Source organism: Caretta caretta, chromosome 6, assembly GCF_965140235.1.
Source record: "Caretta caretta isolate rCarCar2 chromosome 6, rCarCar1.hap1, whole genome shotgun sequence".
In the NCBI taxonomy this organism is placed as follows: Eukaryota; Metazoa; Chordata; order Testudines; family Cheloniidae; genus Caretta; species Caretta caretta.
In genome coordinates, this window is record NC_134211.1 from 86,311,801 (window position 1) to 86,326,431 (window position 14,631).

Sequence of the window (14,631 nt, forward strand, 5' to 3'; positions counted from 1 at the left end):
AGATGGGAGATCCGGTGAGAGACTCAAACCCTGCAATGAACCAAGACCTATTTGAAAGTCAGCAGAAGTCTAGCCAGTTCCACCAGGTGAGCACAGATGATCCTGCTGATTAAGGGGAAGGGAGCTTGGGTAAGTGTGAGCATGCATTTCTCCTTACAAGGTGAGTCGCATCATACGCACATTTAACTTACGCAAATTCAACTATACGTGCTCGGCAAAAAAAAAAAAAGAAAAGAAAAATATCAAGATACTTGTAAATCGTGCTGGTGATTCCGCCCACCATTCCACTCAATGTGCATATGCCCCAGAGTGAGCGTGAGATGGGAGATGTGAATCTGCTGTTCCCTCAGTCAGTTTCAGTTCCCGTGTGCTTCTCATAGTGTGAGCATCTCACCGCGCTGAGTGTGATTCTAGTGTTTAAAGATACTGTATGTATTTTTCATACAACATGACCCCTTAACGCAAGCCAACTACTTCATCTGGTGCTCAACCAAAGAAACAGCGATCTGTTCCAACGCTGGAGGAAAAACTGGCTGTGTTGGACTTACTGAGAGACAGTATGTTGGTCTCCAACATGGCACACAAATATGGCTTCAATGAATTTAGCATCCGTGCCATCAAGATTTGAGAGATAGAAATTTGTTAAGCCGTGGCATCAAGTGCTCCAATAACTGCTAAGGTGATGAACTAGGTGCGTGATAAGACTTTAGTGAAGACTGAAAAGGCATTAAACTTATGGCTGGAAGACATGAACTGTAAATGTGTGCTTATCGATGGCAACACATTGCGAGAAAAGGCTCTTAGCCTCTACGCGCTGTTCAAACCTCCCGCCGAAGAGGGACAGCCTTCTGATGAGAAGGAATTCAAAGCCAGCCAAGGCTGGCTTAACAGTTTTAGGAACTGTTTCAACCTCAAAAACGTGCAGAGTACTGGTGAAGCTGAATTTGCAATGAAGAGGCAGCAAAAGCCTACCCCGAACAATTAAAGAAAATCACAGCAGAAAAGGGCACAAGTTTTTAATGCTGACGAGACTGGGCTCTTCTGGAAAAAAAATGCCCAACCGCACTTACACTTAGAAATCAGAAAGACAAGCACCTGGCTTCAAAGCATCTAAAGACCGTGGGACTGTGTTGTTTTGTGGCAATGCGGCTGGGCATTTAATAAAGCAGGGCTTGCTCTACAGGGCTGCAAATCCCCGTGCCCTAAAAGGCAAGAACAAAAGTCTCCTGCCTGTGTTCTGGCAATCAAATAAAAAGGCTTGGGTGACAGCAGCATTATTTCTGGATTGGTTCCACAAGAGTTTCATTCTGGAGGTCAAGCAGTACCTCGAAGAGAAAGGACTTGACTTTAAAGCGTTGCTGATCATAGACAATGCTCCTGGCCACCCTGTGGCACTCTGGTTTGTGCATAATGACATTGAAGTCGTCTTTCTCCCCCCAATACCACCTCCATCCTCCAACCTCTCGACCAAGGCGTGATTCGCTCTTTCAAGGCCACGTACACAAGGCTTACGTTCTCATGGATACGTAGCACTATGGATGCTGATCGCAATCTTAATGTGATGGAGTGTTGGAAGTCCTTCAACATTGCTGATTGCATCACTTATATTAAACTGGCAATGGATGCAATCAAACCTGAAACAGTCAATGCATGTTGACGAAACCTATGGAAAGAATGTGTGAATGATTTTAAGGGTTTCCCGACCATTGACAAAGAAGTGAAACGCATTGTTCAGGGGGCCAGGCAAGTGGGTGGTGATGGCTTCGTCAACATCCTTGAGGAAGAAATTGAAGAATTAATTGAGGGCCATAGAGAAACATTGAATAACAAAGAGTTAGAGGAACTGATAAAATTGTCTACAGAAGGCGAAGATGATGACAACGAACAGGAAGAGCCAACAAGTTGGAATCTTCATAAATTTGCTGAAACACTTCAATTGCCCTGAAACACTTCAATGATTTAATTTCTGAATACGATCCCTCTATGGAATGAAGCCTCAAAATCACACGTAGTATTATGGACGATTTGAGACCATATCAAGAAATGTTTGAGCAGCTCAAGAGACAACAGTGACAGCTGCCGATCACCATGTTTTTCACGGAAAAACAACCAGCAGCAGATGAGCCTACACAATCAACTTCTTGAGCTGAACCAGAGCCAACCACTTCGTCTATGACTCGCTCTCCATCACCCAAGCTCTCCGTCACCTCCGTCTCCTGGATCGACATCAAGTCCTGACGACCCCCTGTAATTACCCCCTGTAATTAAAAATACAGTACTGTAAAATTATATTTTGCATATGTACTCTTTATTATATACTGTACATTACTGTATACATTATACATTTATACATATTACTGTACAGGGTTGTATACACAAAACCATGTACAGTATACTGTACTTTATGGGCTATTTAAGGGATTTTCAAGGGCAATTTTGACTATATGCGATTTTCGCCTTACTCGCTGACTTTAGAACCTAACCCCCGTGTAAGATGCTACTCCACTGTACAATGTTTTATTTGCTTTTACTTCCTCTCTCTTCCCCCTTACCTCAACCATTTAAAGTTGGTGCTTGGTCCATCCTCCAAGATAAACATATTGACTTTTCATTGCTTTTCTCATATATTGTGAGAAAATAAAAAGTTAGAAAGTAAATTCAAAATACATTTGTGAGCATTATTATGGCAGTCTGATTACATGCTCCATATCAATTTTGTGTCCTGCGCTCAGGTAGAAGTGGAACAAACAGAGGTAGAGTTGGCATCTGTTTTTCATACCCTTGCTGGGCTAGGTAGGTGAGGGAGTACGTGGAGCATCTGTGTATGTGGACAGGAATGCCTCTCTTATCTTCCTGAAACATCTCAATGAAACGTTTGTGGAGATACTCTGCATCCTCTCCCAAAGGTTTCCAGGGATGGTGTCCTTATTTCTACTTGCACAATAGGACACTTTCCTGTGTGATTAGCAAAGAGGCTAGGAGCATGTGGGCTGGGCAGCTTTGGGACACGAGTAGCAGCCGGGTTCTTCATGCCTTTGTGACCCTCAGGAATAAAATATCAGCCAAACTCACCATTGCCTGTGAATAACATTGCCATCATTCACTGCCATAGCCCTGTACTTTTACTCATGGAATAGAGGACAGAATTTTACAGCTTTATGCAACAGAAAATCCATGCTCCCTTCTCTCTGCCTGGCCACCCTCATTATGGGTCGAGCTGGAGAGCGGTGCTGTGCTGAGACACTCCAAAGCTGAAGTGCCATAAACATTTCTTATTAAAAAGTATTTAAGGAAATAAAGGAAGGGAGTTTTGAAACTTATCTTTCCCTTTACACTGTGACTGTAAATCTAATGGTGCATTTATCAACAGCCTTTGGCATGGTGTCTTGAGGGGTGACCCTTCCACACCCACAGAACATCTGACCCTGATGAGGAGAAGGAAGAGGACAAGGAAAGAGATCCTACAAGCAAGTGCTCCATTGCCCTGTGAACAAAGAGCTTGGAGAGCCAATATAAGCGAGAGCATGGAGGAAAAACAGGAAGGCCTGGGAATCCCATCAGGAGAAGGAGTGGGAAATGTCTACACTGCATTGTAAACTGGGGTTCATACTCATATTTGAGCTCAACCCCCTATCGTCCACACACAAATCTGTCTGACTTGGGTCAGCAGCACTCAGAACCTAAGTCCTAGGACCCACCTGGGGGCAGTGGGTCTGAACCCGAGTCCCACTGAGACTCAGATCCAAGCCCTATCATTTTGCAGTGTGGACACAGCTCAACCCACAGACCTGAGTCAGAAGGTCTGTGTAGTGCAGTATTGACATGTTGGCATCGTTGTGAGACTCAGGTGCAGCGGCTATAAATCCAGGTTACAATGAGTGTGGACACTCAAGCAGCTTGGAAACACTGCATGCAAAAGTGCAGGTCCCACAGAACAGTGTAGATGTACCCACTGAATTTCCTCAGGCAGCAACCTCAAATGCTGAAGACCCTACAGATGGATGACCTACAGATCCAAACATCCTGGACTCAGCCCTTGCACTCACTGTAGAACTCCATGGTCGCTGCTCCTTATCTCCCCTGTCCCCAAATACCATATGGGATCATAGACCACATACTTCCCCTACTGCTCCATTCTGGGAGACAGCCAGGAAAAACCACAGCTTTACATATGCTGACCTGTGAAAACCACACATTAGTGTATGAGTAGCCACAACAAATGACGGAAAACTACCTTTTTATTTACATGAATGGATATAAATGCTTACTTCCTTTTTAATAGGAACCCTGTTAAGTTATAGTAGAAGTTTTATATGTGTTTGTCGGCATTGTGATTTTGCTCTTTGTACTCAATCAACTTCTGTTTTTGGAGAAGCAAAGTATCTTGATTCGTTCACAACAAATGTTACAGAATGCACATCGGACATCAAGAAATCGAATAGTACTTATAAATGCCCACGAAGCACCACAGAATGCATGGCCTTGGAAAAACACCCAGCCATATATATAATGTACAGCCAGCACCACACAATTCACAGCAGTAGGCAATGCCCCAGATCCAGCAGTATTTATAATTTGCAGCAGGCACAATGGAATAGATACCAGCAGCAAAACAAAATACATAATGTAAATTACACAATCATAGAATCATAGAATATCAGGGTTGGAAGGGACCCCAGAAGGTCATCTAGTCCAACCCCCTGCTCGAGAGAGACATTATCTCAAGACAGAACACTACTGTGGCTGACTAGGAAAATAAAACTTTAATGTCTCCATCAAAAACATAGCTCCATATTCGCTCTTGTAATAGCCCTGTTATCTGGCTGTTCAGAGTCAGCAGACAGCTACTCCACCTCACTCCTCCTCAGTGGGGGCAGCTTTTCCCTCTTTGCCGCACATATATTATGAAGTACAAACCTTGTAGCTGTAGCTGTTGGGATGTGGTAGTTGAACCTTTCACTGCTTGGGAAAGAACATCCCTGCATGCAGTTTTCTGGACAGACCTGCGTTCTCAAAGACGCGAGCATCATGCACCTTCCCTGACCAACCCACATTGATATCAGTGAAGCATCCCTGGTGATCAACAAGTGCTTCCATAACAATGGAAAACTATCCCTTTCTGTGATGTACTCAGTAGCATGGTGGGCTGGTATCAAAACAGGGATATGCATACTATCTATTGCCCCACTGCAGTTTGGGAACCCATTGTTGCAAATCCATCATTATTTCTTGCACATTGTCAAAAATCATAGTTCTGCGTAGCAGGGGACGATTAACAGCCCTACATACTTGCATGACAACAGCCTCCACCATTGATTTCCCAAAATGATTTCCACTGACTGGTAGCAATCCCCCATTGCCAGCTTCCAAAGCATGATCACCACACACTATTCTCAATTGTCAGTGCAGCTCTCACATTGGTGACTCTGTGCAGGAGGGCTGGAGCAAGCTTGGCACACAGATCCAGGAATATGGCTTTTCACAGTCAAAATTTCTGTAGCCCTTGCTTGTTGTCCCACACCTCCATTACGATGCATTCCCTCCAGTCACTGCTTATTTTTCAAGTGGCGCTTCACTGTCTGAAGCTGCTCTGTGAATGCCCCCAGCACCCTGGAATATTTTTCTCCATATGTCCATCAACAAACTCTCCCAGTAGATATATTTCATTTTCCTCATTGTGATCCCAGCTGTTGTGGAACTTCCTGAAGATGTGCAATTATAGGAGAATCACATGTCTTGTATTTGCAATGTTCATGAGAATAGTGCTGAGCTCTGTGGGCTCCATGCTTTTGTCAGAGATGTCAGAGACCAAAAAGCATCTTGTGGGTTTGTGAGATTTCAAAAAAATGTGTGAAAATTATGGGATGTGGAATGTATAATGGGATGCATCCAGGGAAATTGACGCCTAGCTCTTAGAAATCCCTAGGCAAATCATTATGATCCCACAAAATACTGTGAAAGTGTCCCAAAAGTATTGCACTGGACAGTGACGCATGGCACAGTGGGATACCTATTCATGGTTCAATGCAGTCTACATTGATGCAAGTACTTCTGGTGAATACTTGCAGCAGTGACGCTCGCAGACAGATATGCCTGCACCTGAGCAATATGTAAACTTTGGTGGCTGCAAGACAACGTAATGTGTGTCGACTGAAGTTTGTCATGTAGACATGGCCTTAGACTTACCTCTGGAGGTCCCTTGTTCAATTCTGGTGAAGCCAAAATAGCCCCAATGACAGATATTGCAACCATTGTATTAAATTCATGAATGGTTTACGTATGACTGTGTTCTACTGCATGGGGAAGGGTCACCACAATTCCTCCAGGAACTAAAATCACTGGGGGCTGATTAAAGTGAGTCACTAAGATTAAACAACTTCAGAGAAGTTCCACCCGGGGGTGGTTTGCATATACTGGTTCAAGCTGGGCTTTCCAGAGACTAGGAAACAATGAAAGTGCTTTTGGTATAAAAGAATGAGCTTTCACTGACTCGTGGCCTTCATTTTGAAAAACAAATCTCTGTGCAATGGGAGGTCCCAACCCTTGCTGAAAGTTTGGAAGGGACACTGGCCTGTCTGATTCTCCATGTGGAAAACTGGTGATTTCTGGTATGTTTCGTATAGGGCTTAAACTTTGTTTTTTTAATTTGTTGACTCTGTAATGCTTTTGCCTTCTAAATAAATGTGCTTGCCTGGAAGAGCTGTTTGGTCACTGGTAAAAACCCTGTCATTGTCCTCTGAAAGAAAGCAATGTACAGGGGCTGCCTTCAGGCAGACTGGTTTTCTGGGGCTACCACAGTGGATGGCAGGGGGCTGTGCCCTTAAAACCCCAGTCAGGAGGAAGAGATATGTGGGTCTCTGTCCAAGAGAGGTGAAAACTAGAAGCCTGAAACCTTAAATGAGTTCCCTTGAGGGACCCTGGAGGGGGAATACACGTGCAGTTACCCTGAACCTGTGACAGCACCCATCACATAAGAATAAAGACCAGGTTCAAAGGGGCAAGAGCAAACATGCTGCTACATTTTCCACTAGCTGAAAGTCTTGGCTTACGGGCAGCCCAGAGCAGAGGATGTTAAAATAGAACAGCAGTGATATAACAATCAGGATTTCGATTTATAGTCACCCAAAAGATAATAACAATGTTAACTGCTTGGATTTAAGCAAGCTGGGAGAATTAAAAGGAGCTAAAAGGATGCTATTGGGTCAACTTTTATGATGGGGCATTAGCTATCATGTACATTGGGTTCCACTCCAGTTCAGCTTCTGAGTATTTAATAGCAATCTTACATTTACACAGCACCTGTAATGTGTGCATGGGATTTTGGGGGGGTTAGTAGGAGAAACTTTGGGCAGCAGGAGGATGCCAGAATGATCCCATCCAAATTTCTTCTTTGTGAGAACACTCCTGTCAGTTGTGTGACTGCAGGGATATGTTCAGGCTTCTACTTATGGTTGAAAAAGCCAAATACTGCTTTCAGGGACTCTGGGACGATTGGATTTGCCTTTCAATCAAGAAACTAGCAGGGTCCAGTGGGTGTCTGAACACCGAACTTCTGTAGACTGGTGTGGGTGAAAATTATTCCTCCCTCAACTTGGCTAGGGGGAAAGGGAAGCTGTGTTTAGGACTGACTTATCTAACAGGTCTGGTTACCCTGATAATACATTTAGACTGGTCTCATCTCAAAAGGAAAGGATCTTAGAACATTAGCCAGCTCATGTAGGAGTCTTGCCTATAACTTGGTTGGTCTTTGTTTAAACTACTTATTCCTTTGGCTTGAGTTAAGTTTTGCTAGCTGTACGAGGAAGAGTGACTCAAAACATTGATATTTTTATCTGAGTCACTAGCAGCATAGTACATGCAAACCACAGGAAAGAACATTTACCAAAATCTCTTGTGAGCTGCGTCTATTCTGCAATGCTGATCTTGGACCGTCTAAGTATCTTTTATCCCAAAGACTCCAAAAATGCTTTGCAAAATAGCCATTTAACAGTGCACAGCAGCATTACATAAAAGTTTAGGACAGGAAGGAAAGACAAATGACGTGGTCAGACTTTATATTAAGGTTACATTCATTAATAATTTATAAAGGGCTAACAAATAATTAACAGTTATAACCGTATTACAGACCACAGTAGTATGTGTTATAGAGGGTTAAAGACACATCGCTCAAAGGCGGTATAACTGATTATAAGCCATTATTATAGCTGATTATAAACCATGATAAAAAAAACTGATTGACCTGCTGGATTCTATAACAATTTAACCTTATTTCAAAGTGTGACCAATAGCTTATACAGCTGAAATTCCAGGCAGAATATAGGAACACAGAATAGAATGTTACTCAAATTAATATGTGACCAGAGCAATGATCTTTGTCTCTTTACTGACCACATGTAGCCACGACGTGGGTTTTTAAGTCTCATCTGAAAGATGTTGCCATACTGCCATCAGCACAACATCCTCTTTACTCTTCCCTACCAGCAGCATGCTGGGCATTGACAAAAAAGTGATTGAACGCCATCAGTGACTGAACCAAGGCCCCAGCATAGTGCTGAAGGGTTGGGGAGGCACTTTTTACAAGTACAGAGGTACTAACCTCAGGATTCTGGTCAAATTTTCTAGATCAGGGTGCAAAAGCATGAACACCATTCCTCCTGACACCTAGGACTCACCACAAAACTGGTTCATGTAACAGCAGCAGGGCAGTCTCCCTCTACTTATTGTGGGAGGAGTTTCCTTTTGTAACTTCTTTGTAGTAAGGAAATTTAAGTAAATATTTTCCATGTCAGAAATTAAATTCAAACAGAAGAATCAAAGTATGCAAAAGACGGGAGAAACGAAGTAATATTATTTCTATTTTATAGATGGGGAACTGAGAGGATATGTTATTTGTCCAAGGTCACCTAGCAAATCTGTAACAGAAGTGGAAAGTGAATCTAGGTCTCTTCAGTCCCACACCAGTGCCTTAAGTATGAGACCATCTATCCTCCCTTAATTTTTACTACCTATCAAGCAACAAACATATGATCGGTAGTCAAGCAGCACATGACTGATCGTGGGCCAATCACAATTTATTTCAGTGACCATCGGGAAGAAGGACAAATAGAGCAAACTACAGTCAGATTCTGTTTAACAAAAGGGCAGAAACCAAAACAAGCTGGAGGCAATTCTTAGCAAATTGATCAGAATTCCTTTACCTTAACTACGGCTTAACTAATACATTGACTTCCATAATTTTCTGCAGTCAGCCGAAATGTATTTAAGAAATTAATGAAACATTTAATCTTGAAGTGTTCACTAAATCTTGAGCATGTAACTTTGAAGAACATGTTACATATTTTTCCCCTTTTGGCACAGAGACAAACTAAGTGTTTTATAATCAAACCTTGTTAACTGAACACACGGACCAACAGGTAAAACATGTTCCTTACTCATTTTGATGCAATAGGGTTAAGGTTTTCTAATTTTCACTACCCACTTTCATAATGCTTTTTTGTTTTAATGTAGGTGATGTGGAAGCTTTTTTTGAGATATTAGTAATAAATCCACAAAGCATTTGAAAGAACTGTACATGTTTTGATGTTTGCTTTCCTGCCAGTGCTTTCTTTATAAATACTGTTTGTCCAATAGACCTTTTCCCCTGGATGGATCTATTTCCTTTAAGAGGCTTTTTCAAATCCCATACAAACAAGACATTCTGGAACCCTCCCAAATGTATTAGAATTTGGAAGATTTAATTAAAACAGGTTTCAGAGTAGTATCACACATTTTTAATGAATCTGATGTGACTTTCTTTCACCATTTACCAGATTACTTTTGCAGTAATAGACTGGCAAAATCTGAAAGTAATAGAAATGTGTTATTCACTATATAAATGTATATACTAAATTCTTTTTTTCCCTAGAAGCCCATGGTGCAAATCCTCCTAAGGGACAAAATATAACAAGAAAAAGATGGAGTCTGAATTCAAAGCAAACATAAAAGCCTTACTTACAAAAAAATCAATTACACAGCCCAATTTGTTTTTACCAGCAGGCAAAGGAAAACCTAGTTAGCATGTTGCGGTATCCAAACACCTTCCCCGGATCTACATGTTTCATCAAACATTACATGATGGCTATTCTTAAGAAACAAACTAACAATTAGACACACCTGTTTAAAGTGCCTGTGCTCTGTTCACACTTCATGTGGTATCTTAAAGTGACAGCATATTAAAATGTCAGTGCAATTCTTTTGCATTACTTTATTATTTTTAACAGAAAGTGCAATTAAATTCACCACTACCATATAACTCTACTCTACTCATTCAGCATACAAGTGTTATAAGGTGTCAATATAGAAAATATATTGAAAATAAATATACATAAAAGCAAAACATACTATAAATTAATATATTTAATTTAGCCTGTGTATAATTCAGTGTCTAAATCCAAAAGTACATAATCTTATATCACATTCATTTAAGACAAGAATATGGTCTGTCAAGATACTGACAATTATTATGCAACAACTGCCTGTTTATCTATGAAGTTTGCAAGGAAATGAAATAGAATTACAGTGAAAATATGTATTCTAAATTAGGCCTCCAAAGGTATGCCCACACAGCAAAGAAACACATGCAGCACCAAGTCTCAGAGCCCTGGTCAATTGACTTAGACTCATGGAGCTCAAGGTGTGGAGCTAAAAATAGAAGACACATTCCCACGCAGGCTGAAGCCCGGGTTCTGAGACCCTCCCACCTCACAGATTTTAGAGCCTCGGTTCCAGCCTGAGCCCAAACATCTACACTGCTATTTTTTAGATCCATAGCCCAAGCCCCATGAGCCTGAGTCAACTGACCTGGGCTCTGAGAGTTGGTGCCATCAGAGGCAAATTAGGGGGTTGTGTGGCCCTGGGCCAGACCAAGTGGAAGCCCCTCCCCACCCCTTCTGCCTGCAGCCCCTCCCCGTCCCCAACCTCCAGTGCTCCTGCCAGGGAGTGGGATCGGGGTGTGTGGGCATCCCCCATTCCCCAGCAGGAACGAGGGGTAGGCGGGCAGAGTGGGGCAAGCCCTTGCGCCCCGACCCCGCTCCCCAACAAGAGTGCTGGGTGGGTGGAGCGGGTCAGGGCGCACCCATTTTTCCGGTGACCCCCTGGCATGGGCCCTGTTGGCCCACTGGCTAATCTGCCAATGGGTGCCGTGAGTTTTTCTTTGCCACATACACATACCCTAAATAGACAGCAGGACACAATATATACAATTTGTATGTGTTTGAATTGTACCTTGATATCCACCACCAAACCTGGAGCCGAGGTTTTTGTGTGTGGAAGATAGCTGGGTTAGGGGCAACATCCAAGTAAGAGCTTGCATTAATTCTGCAGTGAAGACATACCCACATGCATTATTAGTGGAGCTTTCTCGTAGAGAACTCTGAGACCATGAAACTTTGTTTGTAGCAAAGCAAAACGAAAGCTCTAGATTGTAATGTGCAAATTGCAGTTCTGTTTGAAGTTTTTCTAAGAAAAAAACAGCTTCATTTTCAGAGGAAGGTTCCACTGAATATAAATAGCGACATTTATTAAAAATGAATTTCTCCACATGAGGTGATATTCACCTGTATGCAGAGGGCTAGCATAAGGCCTATGCACTATTAAAATCCCATTTAAACCGATTTGGAATGGGGTTTAAGAGAGATTTCGGTGGTGCTGCATACTGTTATGCTGGCTTCCTGAACAGGCATGAATTTAGCCCACAGTCTGTTAAGAAAGTTTCCTGTTTCAATCTACTGAATCTGTTATATGGACAATATGGATTTTAAGAAGATTCCTCAAGTAAAGTTGATCTCTCAGTACTGTATGGGAGTCTATCTGGTCTGCAAGGCCAGCCCTCAGTGTATTGCTGCCCAGGGTGGAAAACATTTTTAGCACCCCTACCTCACCCAGCCAGGCATGCTGGTCTGGACACTTGAGTACGAGATTGAGAGAGCTCCACTCCTGGCTCTGCCACTGCAGGCTGTGGGCAAATCATGTCACCATTCTGCCTCACTTTTCCCCGTTTGTTAAATGGGGATAACATTTACCGCTCTTGGAGGAGTGTTGTAAATATTGTTTGCATTGCCCTCTGAATATGTGAAGTGCTTAATAGATGGTAAGTATCATTCTTTCTGCTTGTTTGCAGTGTCGGTGTAGCTATGTTGGTCCCAAGATGTGAGGTAATATCTTTTATTAGACCCCTTGGGGTTGGTGAAAGAGACAAGCTTCACAAAGCTCTCTTTCACCAACAGAAGTGTCCACTAGAAGATATTACCTCACCCGGCTGGTCTTTCTCATTATTTCTGTAATTTGACGTACACTGCCCAAATAGTAATGCTATTGTTTTGAACCCCATGAACATTATTATGGAAGTTTCAATAGTTGGTGTCCTAATTTCAACGAACGTTTCACTGTTGTATACTACTATCCCTGTTTACTTGAAGCATGGCTCATCAAAACTCTTGTTAACCAAAGCTTGTTTACGTCTCTCTGGTTTGTATTGTACCCTGGATAAGAAAGCTGGCCTGTTTTTCAGATAAGGCAGCTTTCAAGAGGCTGTGCTCCAAGAAATTCTTGATTGAAGGCATCTGACCTCTCCTGGGACTATTGGCTAAATGGGGTTGCACTTTACCAGCTTCATGATTTGACTGTCCAGATGATTCTGCATTGTAGCCAAGCCATACTTTTAAGATGCTGTGGCAATTCAGCATTCTTGGGCTGGCCAGGGGCCCAGCTTGAACTTAATCACAAAGGGCTGTTCTGGCTGCCAGGACTAGTCAGAGTATAGAGATGTTTCTCTGTGGACTTTTCCCCACAGCAGTCCCCTGCCCCCTGTCAAATCCTGTGAGGGGAAGGAGATGTAGAGCCATTAAACCATCTCTGTATCACCCTGGGATTTTCCCTCAGTGGGGAAAATTCTCCAGGGGCTAAATCTTCTTCATTTTTGGGTCCTTTGTGCTTCCAGCATGGCATAAAAGAGTGGTAACAGAACAAAGAATCGGGCCCTCTATCTTTAACACATCTAGCATTCCCAATGTATACATTTCTTCAAAGGTTGCAAAGCATATAGATAACATTCTGCATGTAGTATCATTAATATATTCTAATTAATCTCTAAACAATGGTGAATGTCTCAACAAAACAGTGTCCAGGCTTTCACTAATGGTTACCAATATCTTGCAACAGCAGCTGGTCATTCAACAAATTACTTAGATCTCTTGCAAAATATTTGTTTCTTTTTTGAGCAATGCTCTGCCAGGCAAGGTGAACTTAGCCTGTTTACCACACTGAACTCTAACAACTGTTAGCTTTTACTTCTGTTGCTCTGGTGAGATTATCTCTTTTCCCTGTGCATGCTGTCGTTATACTTTTAAGGTTATCCAGGTGGCAACACTGCTTTCATCATCATTCTCACTACAATCACTTGTATGAAGATTATTCACCCATATTTTTCCCTTCCTACTACTAAGAACTTGTTTTTTATGTTTAGGCGCATACTTATCTCGTGTGTCCATTTGTATTTTCTGGGCATGAATGGCAGATTGCCTGGATATGGCCTATTTTCCTCATAAGTGGCTACGTGTTTCACAGCTAAATCAACGGCCCCTTGCAATGTGTGATAACTTCGCACGATATGAATAGGAAGTAACATGGTGCAATTCTGTTTATTTTATTCGCAGGCAACTGAAGAGAGTCTTATTCTCTTTTGTTTTCCAGTTCAGCAAAGTATTTAAGTACAGCTTTAAGGTTTACAACATTTAACTAAGCATGAGCTTAAGTGCTTTGTTGAATAGGGATGTATTTACTTATGAGCTTAAATGCTTTGTTAAATCAGGGTCTGTCTCTAGCTACATTACAGTACTGTATATACCTAGAATCCATGAGGTATGTGCCACACACTGTCCTGCATGCTACAGGCTGCCATTATGAGTAGAACTAAGGCACTGCAAGCTGCTCCAGTTTTTTGGTTTGTCAACAAATGGTTTAGACACAAAAGCAGCATTGCAATAAAAAATGAGGAAAGGGGCAAGGGGAAAAAAGGAAGTACACGATGACATCTTGGTGTTCCTTTAGGAGACAATGCACCTTCCCATGACCAAGCTAAGAAAGCCTTCCAGCACAACTGACATTCTGGAATTATTTGCTACTCATCTTTAAGGAATGGGGATGGAACTCAAACAATGTCCTTAGAGAAAGAACACGTTTGTCCAAGTGAATTACTTCAGTGTTTTCAAGATGTGTTTTAATAACAGCAGGTATAATGCTGTGAAATATTGGCAATCAGGCAGGATACAGAAATTGGTGGTTATGTAAACTAGAGTCCTTATTTAATCAAATCAGAGGTAGAGTGAGATACGTGCCATACAGGCATTTGTGTGCACTGATTCACTTACCGGGGAACTGCAAAGGGAAAGGAAAAATAGGTTTCACCCTTTTTTGCTTCTTTATGGTTTATAAGAAAGAGTTGAAAAGTGTATTTTCAACCTTTCTTTCCTTCCTACCTGTTTTTTAATTTAGTAATCTCAGGAATATCTAGTCTGGTCTTTCTTGGTTCTGCTAGTAGCCTCACTGGGATTCTCAGAGATGCATCTTATCATCTTTTTCAGTTGTTAACTGAAG

The 14,631-nt window shown here is 42.0% G+C and overlaps 1 protein-coding gene and 1 long non-coding RNA gene across 10 annotated transcripts in view; one reads left to right on the forward strand and one right to left on the reverse strand.

The window, feature by feature from the left end:
- The window catches only part of LOC142072558 (uncharacterized), a 33,591-nt gene extending 26,894 nt beyond the window's left edge, over positions 1 to 6,697 (forward strand). Inside the window, exon 2 of the long non-coding RNA XR_012668997.1 lies at positions 3,371 to 6,697. This is a non-coding gene — a long non-coding RNA (uncharacterized LOC142072558). The remainder of the gene's footprint in view (positions 1 to 3,370) is intronic.
- SLC25A21 (solute carrier family 25 member 21) overlaps positions 1 to 14,631 on the reverse strand; it is a 397,333-nt gene that overhangs the window by 112,348 nt on the left and 270,354 nt on the right. The gene's annotated exons all lie outside the window — the stretch shown is intronic.